A 12106-nucleotide genomic window follows, 5' to 3' on the forward strand; every position below is an offset into this window, starting at 1 on the left:
TTCTCCTAACTCTCGACGCCCGAGGAGGCTTCCAGAGCCCCGGCTAAGCGTTTTACGCGGCCCGCTGAGCTTCCGGAGCACCTCCAGCCGGTTCCACGGGTGCTTTCCTCCTCACTCTTGACGCCCGAGGAGACTTCCAGCACCCCGGCTAAGCGTTTTACGCGGCCCGCTGAGCTTCCACAGCACCTCCAGCCGGTTCCCCGGGTGCATTCCTCCTCACTTTCTAAGCCGAACGAGGCTTCCAGAGCCCCGGCTAAGCGTTTTGCGCGGCCCGCTGAACTTCCACAGCACCTCCAGCCGGTTCCCCGAGTGCTTTCCTCATCACTTTATAAGCCGAACGAGGCTTCCAGAGCCCCGGCTAAGCGTTCTCCACGTCCCGCTGATCTCCCCGGAGGTCGTAACGGGGAAATACCTCCCTCTAGCGGACACGGCGGGTAAATACGCCACCTCTCGCACTTAGCGCACACTCGCGTTGCTGCGCGTCTGATGGCACTTTGAGCGGCCAAACGGCGGGAGTAACAATCACTCTCTTAAGGTAGGCTCACTTGAGATTTTTTTAACCGTCCGCGGAGGCGACCGGGACCACCGGGACAGCCGGGAGGCCGTGCGCGCGGGCCAAGTGGCCGAAAATAGCTCCAGGCCGACCGGATCGGCTAGTTGTAAGCACCGCGGATGAGATCGCGGAGCATTATTCGACTTCCAGCGGCCCGTGCGCTTACGCACGCCGCCCGGAACCTCCGGGAGGCCGTGCGCATGCGCAAGTGGCCGAAAATAGCTCCTAGCCGACCGGATCGGCTGTTTGTGAGCACCGCGGATGAGATCGCGGAGCTTCATTCGACTTCCAGCGGCCGGTGCGCTCACGCACTCCACCCGGCACCTCCGGGAGGCCGTGCGCGCGCGCCAAGTGGCCGAAAATAGCTCCAAGACGACCGGATCGGCTGTTTACAAGCACCGCGGATGAGATCGCGGAGCTTTATGCGACTTCCAGCGGCCGGTGCGCTCGCGCACTCCACCCGGCACCTCCGGGAGGCCGTGCGCGCGCGCCAAGTGGCCCAAAATAGCTCCAGCCCAGCGGATCTGCACTCCGCGGATGAGATCGCGGAGCTTTTTTCGACTTCCAGCGGCCGGCGCGCACGACGAGCGGACCCGGTGACGGTCCAGCTCCACCCGGTACCTCGCACGGCCCGCTTCTCCCCACCGCGCGGACTTCCGAGCGCTCGGGGAGACGTTCGGAAGCCGCCGGTGACGTTGGAGCGGGGAAATACCTCCCTCCAGCGGACACGGCGAGTAAATACACCTTCGGCCAAACGGCGGGAGTAACTATGACTCTCTTAAGGTAGCGGCACTCGACATCTTTTTCACGGTTCGTGGAGGACCCGGCCGGTTCTCGGGGGTGCTTTTTCTCCTAACTCTTGACGCCCGAGGAGGCTTCCAGAGCCTCGGCTAAGCGTTTTACGCGGCCCGCTGAGCTTCCACAGCACCTCCAGCCGGTTCTCATGAGGCTTTCCTCCTAACTCTTGACGCCCGAGGAGGCTTCCAGAGCCCCGGCTAAGCGTTTTACGCGGCCCGCCGAGCCTCCAGAGCACCTCCAGCCGGTTCCCCGGGTGCATTCCTCCTAACTCTTGACGCCCGAGGAGGCTTCCAGAGCCCCGGCTAAGCGTTTTACGCGGCCCGCCGAGCTTCCACAGCACCTCCAGCCGGTTCCCCGAGTGGTTTCCTCCTCACTTTCTAAGCCGAAAGAGGCTTCCAGAGCCCCGGCTAAGCGTTTTACGCGGCCCGCTGACCTTCCACAGCACCTCCAGCCGGTTCTAATGAGGCTTTCCTCCTAACTCTTGACGCCCGAGGAGGCTTCCAGAGCCCCGGCTAAGCGTTTTACGCGGCCCGCTGAGCTTCCGGAGCACCTCCAGCCGGTCCTCGCGATGCTTTGCTCCTCACTCTTGACGCCCGAGGAGGCTTCCAGAGCCCCGGCTAAGCGTTTTACGCAGCCCGCTGAACTTCCACCGCACCTCCAGCCGGTTCCCCGGGTGCTTTCCTCCTCACTGTTTAAGCCGAACGAGGCTTCCAGAGCCCCGGCTAAGCGTTTTACGCGGCCCGCTGAGCTTCCGGAGCACCTCCAGCAGGTTCCACGGGTGCTTTCCTCCTCACTCTTGACGCCCGAGGAGGCTTCCAGAGCCCCGGCTAAGCGTTTTACGCGGCCCGCTGAGCTTCCACCGCACCTCCAGCCGGTTCCCCGGGTGCTTTCCACCTCACTTTCTAAGCCGAACGAGGCTTCCAGAGCCTCGGCTAAGCGTTTTACGCGGCCCGCTGAGCTTCCGGAGCACCTCCAGCCGGTTCCACGGCTGCTTTCCTCCTCACTGTTTAAGCCGAACGAGGCTTCCAGAGCCCCGGCTAAACGTTTTACGCGGCCCGCTGAGCTTCCAGAGCACCTCCAGCCGGTTCCCCGGGTGCATTCCTCCTCACTTTCTAAGCCGAACGAGGCTTCCAGAGCCCCGGCTAAGCGTTTTACGCGGCCCGCTGAGCTTCCACCGCACCTCCAGCCGGTTCCACGGCTGCTTTCCTCCTCACTGTTTAAGCCGAACGAGGCTTCCAGAGCCCCGGCTAAACGTTTTACGCGGCCCGCTGAGCTTCCAGAGCACCTCCAGCCGGTTCCCCGGGTGCATTCCTCCTCACTTTCTAAGCCGAACGAGGCTTCCAGAGCCCCGGCTAAGCGTTTTACGCGGCCCGCTGAGCTTCCACCGCACCTCCAGCCGGTTCCACGGCTGCTTTCCTCCTCACTTTATAAGCCGAACGAGGCTTCCAGAGCCCCGGCTAAGCGTTTTACGCGGCCCGCCGAGCTTCCACAGCACCTCCAGCCGGTCCTCATGGTGCTTTCCTCCTAACTATTGACGCCCGAGGAGGCTTCCAGAGCCCCGGTTAAGCATTTTACGCAGCCCGCTGAGCTTCCACAGCACTTCCAGCCGGTTCCCCGGGTGCTTTCCTCCTCACTGTTTAAGCCGAACGAGGCTTCCAGAGCCCCGGCTAAGCGTTTTGCGCGGCTCGCTGAACTTCCACAGCACCTCCAGCCGGTTCCCCTGGGTGCTTTCCTCCTCATTTGCTAAGCCGAACGAGGCTTCCAGAGCCCCGGCTAAGCGTTCTCCGCGTCCCGGTGATCTTCCCGGAGGTCGTAACGGGGAAATACCTCCCTCTAGCGGACACGGCGGGTAAATACGCCAGCTCTCGCACTTAGCGCACACTCGCGTTGCTGCGCGTCCGGTGGCACTTTGAGCGGCCAAACGGCGGGAGTAACTGTCACTCTCTTAAGGTAGGCTCACTTGACATTTTTTGAACCGTCCGCGGAGGCGACCGGGACCACCGGGACAGCCGGGAGGCCGTGCGCGCGGGCCAAGTGGCCCAAAATAGCTCCAGGCCGACCGGATCGGCTAGTTGTAAGCACCGCGGATGAGATCGCGGAGCATTATTCGACTTCCAGCGGCCGGTGCGCTTACGCACGCCGCCCGGAACCTCCGGGAGGCCGTGCGCATGCGCAAGTGGCCGAAAATAGCTCCTAGCCGACCGGATCGGCTGTTTGTGAGCACCGCGGATGAGATCGCGGAGCTTCATTCGACTTCCAGCGGCCGGTGCGCTCACGCACTCCACCCGGCACCTCCGGGAGGCCGTGCGCGCGCGCCAAGTGGCCGAAAATAGCTCCAGGCCGACCGGATCGGCTAGTTGTAAGCACCGCGGATGAGATCGCGGAGCATTATTCGACTTCCAGCGGCCCGTGCGCTTACGCACGCCGCCCGGAACCTCCGGGAGGCCGTGCGCGCGCGCAAGTGGCCGAAAATAGCTCCTAGCCGACCGGATCGGCTGTTTGTGAGCACCGCGGATGAGATCGCGGAGCTTCATTCGACTTCCAGCGGCCGGTGCGCTCACGCACTCCACCCGGCACCTCCGGGAGGCCGTGCGCATGCGCAAGTGGCCGAAAATAGCTCCTAGCCGACCGGATCGGCTGTTTGTGAGCACCGCGGATGAGATCGCGGAGCTTCATTCGACTTCCAGCGGCCGGTGCGCTCACGCACTCCACCCGGCACCTCCGGGAGGCCGTGCGCGCGCGCCAAGTGGCCGAAAATAGCTCCAAGACGACCGGATCGGCTGTTTACAAGCACCGCGGATGAGATCGCGGAGCTTTATGCGACTTCCAGCGGCCGGTGCGCTCGCGCACTCCACCCGGCACCTCCGGGAGGCCGTGCGCGCGCGCCAAGTGGCCCAAAATAGCTCCAGCCCAGCGGATCTGCACTCCGCGGATGAGATCGCGGAGCTTTTTTCGACTTCCAGCGGCCGGCGCGCACGACGAGCGGACCCGGTGACGGTCCAGCTCCACCCGGTACCTCGCACGGCCCGCTTCTCCCCCCCGCGCGGACTTCCGAGCGCTCGGGGAGACGTTCGGAAGCCGCCGGTGACGTTGGAGCGGGGAAATACCTCCCTCCAGCGGACACGGCGAGTAAATACACCTTCGGCCAAACGGCGGGAGTAACTATGACTCTCTTAAGGTAGCGGCACTCGACATCTTCTTCACGGTTCGTGGAGGACCCGGCCGGTTCTCGGGGGTGCTTTTTCTCCTAACTCTCGACGCCCGAGGAGGCTTCCAGAGCCCCGGCTAAGCGTTTTCCGCGGGCCGATGAGCTTCCAAAGCACCTCCAGCCGGTTCTCTTGATGGTTTCCTCCTCACTGTTTAAGCCGAACGCGGCTTCCAGAGCCCCGGCTAAGCGTTTTACGCGGCCCGCTGAACTTCCGGAGCACCTCCAGCCGGTTCTCATGATGCATTCCTCCTCACTTTCTAAGCCGAACGAGGCTTCCAGAGCCCCGGCTAAGCGTTTTACGCGGCCCGCTGAGCTTCCAGGGCACCTCCAGCCGGTTCTCTTGATGGTTTCCTCCTCACTGTTTAAGCCGAACGCGGCTTCCAGAGCCCCGGCTAAGCGTTTTACGCGGCCCGCTGAACTTCCGGAGCACCTCCAGCCGGTTCTCATGATGCATTCCTCCTCACTTTCTAAGCCGAACGAGGCTTCCAGAGCGCCGGCTAAGCGTTTTACGCGGCCCGCTGAACTTCCCCAGCACCTCCAGCCGGTTCTCATGATGCATTCCTCCTCACTCTTTAAGCCGAACGAGGCTTCCAGAGCCTCGGCTAAGCGTTTTCCGCGGCCCGCTGAGCTTCCAAAGCACCTCCAGCCGGTTCCACGGGTGCTTTCCTCCTCACTCTTGACGCCCGAGGAGGCTTCCAGAGCCCCGGCTAAGCGTTTTACGCGGCCCGCCGAGCTTCCACAGCACCTCCAGCCGGTTCTCATGATGCATTCCTCCTCACTTTCTAAGCCGAACGAGGCTTCCAGAGCCCCGGCTAAGCGTTTTACGCGGCCCGCCGAGCTTCCACAGCACCTCCAGCCGGTTCCCCGAGTGCTTTCCTCCTCACTTTCTAAGCCGAACGAGGCTTCCAGAGCCCCGGCTAAGCGTTCTCCGCGTCCCGCTAATCTTCCCGGAGCTTGTAACGGGGAAATACCTCCCTCTAGCGGACACGGCGGGTAAATACGCCACCTCTCGCACTTAGCGCACACTCGCGTTGCTGCGCGTCTGATGGCACTTTGAGCGGCCAAACGGCGGGAGTAACAGTCACTCTCTTAAGGTAGGCTCACTTGAGATTTTTTTTAACCGTCCGCGGAGATGACCGGGACCACCGGGACAGCCGGGAGGCCGTGCGCGCGGGCCAAGTGGCCGAAAATAGCTCCAGGCCGACCGGATCGGCTAGTTGTAAGCACCGCGGATGAGATCGCGGAGCATTATTCGACTTCCAGCGGCCCGTGCGCTCACGCACGCCGCCCGGAACCTCCGGGAGGCCGTGCGCATGCGCAAGTGCCCGAAAATAGCTCCTAGCCGACCGGATCGGCTGTTTGTGAGCACCGCGGATGAGATCGCGGAGCTTCATTCGACTTCCAGCGGCCGGTGCGCTCGCGCACTCCACCCGGAACCTCCGGGAGGCCGTGCGCGCGCGCCAAGTGGCCGAAAATAGCTCCAAGACGACCGGATCGGCTGTTTACAAGCTCCGCGGATGAGATCGCGGAGCTTCATCCGACTTCCAGCGGCCGGTGCGCTCGCGCACTCCACCCGGCACCTCCGGGAGGCCGTGCTCGCGCGCCAAGTGGCCCAAAATAGCTCCAGCCCAGCGGATCGGCTGTTTACAAGCACCGCGGATGAGATCGCGGAGCTTTATCCGACTTCCAGCGGCCGGCGCGCACGACGAGCGGACCAGGTGACGGTCCAGCTCCACCCGGTACCTCGCACGGCCCGCTTCTCCCCACCGCGCGGACTTCCGAGCGCTCGGGGAGACGTTCGGAAGCCGCCGGTGACGTTGGAGCGGGGAAATACCTCCCTCCAGCGGACACGGCGAGTAAATACACCTTCGGCCAAACGGCGGGAGTAACTATGACTCTCTTAAGGTAGCGGCACTCGACATCTTTTTCACGGTTCGTGGAGGACCCGGCCGGTTCTCGGGGGTGCTTTTTCTCCTAACTCTTGACGCCCGAGGAGGCTTCCAGAGCCTCGGCTAAGCGTTTTACGCGGCCCGCTGAGCTTCCACAGCACCTCCAGCCGGTTCTCATGAGGCTTTCCTCCTAACTCTTGACGCCCGAGGAGGCTTCCAGAGCCCCGGCTAAGCGTTTTACGCGGCCCGCTGAGCTTCCACAGCACCTCCAGCCGGTTCTCATGATGCTTTTCTCCTCACTCTTTAAGCCGAACGAGGCTTCCAGAGCCCCGGCTAAACGTTTTACGCGGCCCGCTGGACTTCCAGAGCACCTCCAGCCGGTTCCCCGGCTGCTTTCCTCCTCACTCTTTAAGCCGCCCGAGGCTTCCAGAGCCCCGGCTAAGCGTTCTCCGCGTCCCGCTGATCTTCCCGGAGCTTGTAACGGGGAAATACCTCCCTCTAGCGGACACGGCGGGTAAATACGCCAGCTCTCGCACTTAGCGCACACTCGCGTTGCTGCGCGTCTGATGGCACTTTGAGCGGCCAAACGGCGGGAGTAACAGGCACTCTCTTAAGGTAGGCTCACTTGAGATTTTTTTAACCGTCCGCGGAGGCGACCGGGACCACCGGGACAGCCGGGAGGCCGTGCGCGCGGGCCAAGTGGCCGAAAATAGCTCCAGGCCGACCGGATCGGCCAGTTGTAAGCACCGCGGATGAGATCGCGGAGCTTTATCCGACTTCCAGCGGCCGGTGCGCTCGCGCACTCCACCCGGCACCTCCGGGAGGCCGTGCGCGCGCGCCAAGTGGCCGAAAATAGCTCCTAGCCGACCGGATCTGCACTTTACAAGCACCGCGGATGAGATCGCGGAGCATTATTCGACTTCCAGCGGCCGGTGCGCTCGCGCACTCCACCCGGCACCTCCGGGAGGCCGTGCGCGCGCGCCAAGTGGCCGAAAATAGCTCCAAGACGACCGGATCGGCTGTTTACAAGCACCGCGGATGAGATCGCGGAGCTTTATGCGACTTCCAGCGGCCGGTGCGCTCGCGCACTCCACCCGGCACCTCCGGGAGGCCGTGCGCGCGCGCAGAGTGGCCCAAAATAGCTCCAGCCCAGCGGATCGGCTGTTTACAAGCACCGCGGATGAGATCGCGGAGCTTGATTCGACTTCCAGCGGCCAGCGCGCACGACGAGCGGACCCGGTGACGGTCCAGCTCCACCCGGTACCTCGCACGGCCCGCTTCTCCCCCCCGCGCGGACTTCCGAGCGCTCGGGGAGACGTTCGGAAGCCGCCGGTGACGTTGGAGCGGGGAAATACCTCCCTCCAGCGGACACGGCGGGTAAATACACCTTCGGCCAAACGGCGGGAGTAACTATGACTCTCTTAAGGTAGCGGCACTCGACATCTTTTTAGCGGTTCGTGGAGGACCCGGCCGGTTCTCGGGGGTGCTTTTTCTCCTAACTCTCGACGCCCGAGGAGGCTTCCAGAGCCCCGGCTAAGCGTTTTACGCGGCCCGCTGAGCTTCCAGAGCACCTCCAGCCGGTTCCACGGGTGCTTTCCTCCTCACTCTTGACGCCCGAGGAGGCTTCCAGAGCCCCGGCTAAGCGTTTTACGCGGCCCGCTGAGCTTCCACCGCACCTCCAGCCGGTTCTCATGATGCATTCCTCCTCACTCTTGACGCCCGAGGAGGCTTCCAGCACCCCGGCTAAGCGTTTTACGCGGCCCGCTGAGCTTCCATAGCACCTCCAGCCGGTTCCCCGTGTGCATTCCTCCTCACTTTCTAAGCCGAACGAGGCTTCCAGAGCCCCGGCTAAGCGTTTTACGCTGCCCGCTGAACTTCCACAGCACCTCCAGCCGGTTCTCATGATGCATTCCTCCTCACTTTCTAAGCCGAACGAGGCTTCCAGAGCCCCGGCTAAGCGTTTTGCGCGGCCCGCTGAACTTCCACAGCACCTCCAGCCGGTTCCCCGAGTGCTTTCCTCCTCACTGTTTAAGCCGAACGAGGCTTCCAGAGCCCCGGCTAAGCGTTTTACGCAGCCCGCTGAACTTCCACCGCACCTCCAGCCGGTTCCCCGGGTGCATTCCTCCTCACTGTTTAAGCCGAACGAGGCTTCCAGAGCCCCGGCTAAGCGTTTTACGCGGCCCGCTGAGCTTCCAGAGCACCTCCAGCCGGTTCCCCGGGTGCATTCCTCCTCACTTTCTAAGCCGAACGAGGCTTCCAGAGCCCCGGCTAAGCGTTTTACGCGACCCGCTGAACTTCCACAGCACCTCCAGCCGGTTCTCCGGGTGCTCCCATCCTCACTGTTTAAGCCGAACGAGGCTTCCAGAGCCCCGGCTAAGCGTTTTACGCGGCCCGCTGAACTTCCACAGCACCTCCAGCCGGTTCTCCGGGTGCTCCCATCCTCACTGTTTAAGCCGAACGAGGCTTCCAGAGCCCCGGCTAAGCGTTTTACGCGGCCCGCTGAGCTTCCACAGCACCTCCAGCCGGTTCTCCGGGTGCTCCCATCCTCACTGTTTAAGCCGAACGAGGCTTCCAGAGCCCCGGCTAAACGTTTTGCGCGGCCCGCTGAACTTCCACAGCACCCCCAGCCGGTTCCCCGCGTGCTTTCCACCTCACTTTCTAAGCCGAACGAGGCTTCCAGCGCCCCGGCTAAGCGTTCTCCGCGTCCCGGTGATCTTCCCGGAGGTCGTAACGGGGAAATACCTCCCTCCAGTGGACACGGAGAGAAATTACACCGCCTCTCGCACAGAGGCGGGTAAACGGCGGGAGTAACTATGACTCTCTTAAGGTAGCCTGACTTGACATCTCTTTAACGGTTCGTGGATAAATACATGATATATACTACATATGATCGCATTTAAAGCCAAATAATACAAAATGAGCATTCGGTTATAAACACTGTATTCATCATGTTTATAGGCGATGTTAGTATTTATATGTTTAATGTTTATAGGTGATGTTAATATTTATATATTTAATGTTTATAGGGGATGTTAATATTTATATATTTATTTTGTACATCATGTTATAGTTATACGACACTCGCTATTGGATCATGATGTGATCATATCGGCGGGAGTCGGCCCGGGCTCCGGGTGAAGAGGCCGAATTCTCGCCACTCGCGGCCGACCGGGGAACCAGCAGAGGCGGACGCATCGCGGCGCGAGAGCCCTTGGCACTTAGAAAAAATTTGGCAAAAGTTGCTCCGTGCTCCAGGTGAAGAGGCCGAATTCTCGCCACTCGCGGCCGACCGGGGAACCAGCAGAGGCGGACGCATCGCGGCGCGAGAGCCCTTGGCACTTAGAAAAAAATTGGCAAAAGTCGCTCCGGGTGAAGAGGCCGAATTCTCGCCACTCGCGGCCGACCGGGGAACCAGCAGAGGCGGACGCATCGCGGCGCAAGAGCCCTTGGCACTTAGAAAAAAATTGGCAAAAGTCGCTCCGCGCTCCAGGTGAAGAGGCCGAATTCTCGCCACTCGTGGCCGACCAGGGAACCAGCAGAGGCGGACGCATCGCGGCGCGAGAGCCCTTGGCACTTAGAAAAATTTTCGCAAAAGTCGCTCCGCGCTCCAGGTGAAGAGGCCGAATTCTCGCCACTCGCGGCCGACCGGGGAACCAGCGAAGGCGGGTAAGCTTTCAAGAGAGCCCCGCCGGCTGGTCCGCGGGCGGAACGTGGTCCCGTAAAGTACCGACAGCGGACGCCGACCCACGCCCGGCAAGGACCACCCAGAGGCGGACACGCTCTCCGACGAGCCCCGCCGGCCGCTCCGCGGCGGGAAACGCGCCCTCTGGCGGACACGCCGTTGTAAATGAATGGGCTTTGGCACTTAGTGCATTTTCGCTGAAGTTGAGCCGCGCTCCGGGCGAAGAGGCCGAATTCTCGCCACTCGTGGCCGACCAGGGAACCAGCGAAGGCGGGTAAGCTCTCAAGAGAGCCCCGCCGGCTGGTCCGCGGGCCGATTGCGGTCCCGTAAAGTACCGACAGCGGACGCCGACCCACGCCCGGTAAGAACCACCGAGAGGCGGATACGCTCTCCGACGAGCCCCGCCGGCCGGTCCGCGGCGGGAAATGCGCCCTCTGGCGGACACGCCGTTGTAAATGAATGGGCTTTGGCACTTAGTGCATTTTCGCAAAAGTCGCTCCGCGCTCCGGGCGAAGAGGCCGAATTCTCGCTACTCGTGGCCGACCAGGGAACCAGCGAAGGCGGGTAAGCTTTCTATGGAGCCCCGCCGGCTGGTCCGCGGGCCAATTATGGTCCCGTCACCTACCGACAGCGGACGCCGACCCACGCCCGGTAAGAACCACCGAGAGGCGGACACGCTCTCCGACGAGCCCCGCCGGCCGGTCCGCGGCGGGAAACGCGCCCTCTGGCGGACACGCCGTTGTAAATGAATGGGGTTTGGCACTTAGTGCATTTTCGCAGAAGTTGAGCCGCGCTCCGGGCGAAGAGGCCGAATTCTCGCCACTCGTGGCCGACCAGGGAACCAGCGAAGGCGGGTAAGCTTTCAAGAGAGCCCCGCCGGCTGGTCCGCGGGCCGAACGTGGTCCCGTAAAGTACCGACAGCGGACGCTGACCCACGCCCGGCAAGGACCACCGAGAGGCGGACACGCTCTCCGACGAGCCCCGCCGGCCGGTCCGCGGCGGGAAATGCGCCCTCTGGCGGACACGCCGTTGTAAATGAATGGGCTTTGGCACTTAGTGCATTTTCGAATAAGTTGAGCCGCGCTCCGGGCGAAGAGGCCGAATTCTCGCCACTCGTGGCCGACCAGGGAACCAGCGAAGGCGGGTAGGCTTTCAAGAGAGCCCCGCCGGCTGGTCCGCGGGCCAATTATGGTCCCGTCACCTACCGACAGCGGACGCCGATCCACGCCCGGCAAGGACCACCCAGAGGCGGATAACGGCGCACACCGCGAACGGCGGGTGGCGGTCGCTGGGTGGCGGTCGGCTGGTGGCGGTCGGGGGGTGGCGGTCGGGGATGGTGCTTGGGGATGGTGCTTGGGGACCGGTGGCGCCGGAGGCGCACACCGCGAACGGCTGGTGGCGGTCGGCTGGTGGCGGTCGGCTGGTGGCGGTCGGCTGGTGGCGGTCGGGGGGTGGCGGTCGGGGGGTGGCGGTCGGGGATGGTGCTTGGGGATGGTGCTTGGGACCGGTGGCGCCGGAGGCGCACACCGCGAACGGCTGGTGGCGGTCGGCTGGTGGCGGTCGGCTGGTGGCAGTCGGCTGGTGGCGGTCGGGGGGTGGCGGTCGGGGATGGTGCTTGGGGATGGTGCTTGGGGACCGGTGGCGCCGGAGGCGCACACCGCGAACGGCTGGTGGCGGTCGGCTGGTGGCGGTCGGCTGGTGGCGGTCGGCTGGTGGCAGTCGGCTGGTGGCGGTCGGGGGGTGGCGGTCGGGGGGTGGCGGTCGGGGATGGTGCTTGGGGATGGTGCTTGGGGACCGGTGGCGCCGGAGGCGCACACCGCGAACGGCTGGTGGCGGTCGGCTGGTGGCGGTCGGCTGGTGGCGGTCGGCTGGTGGCAGTCGGCTGGTGGCGGTCGGGGGGTGGCGGTCGGGGGGTGGCGGTCGGGGATGGTGCTTGGGGATGGTGCTTGGGGACCGGTGGCGCCGGAGGCGCACAC

This window comes from Syngnathus floridae, unplaced genomic scaffold (genome assembly GCF_059516105.1).
Source record: "Syngnathus floridae isolate MCC-2025c unplaced genomic scaffold, RoL_Sflo_1.0 HiC_scaffold_57, whole genome shotgun sequence".
NCBI lineage: Eukaryota > Metazoa > Chordata > Actinopteri > Syngnathiformes > Syngnathidae > Syngnathus > Syngnathus floridae.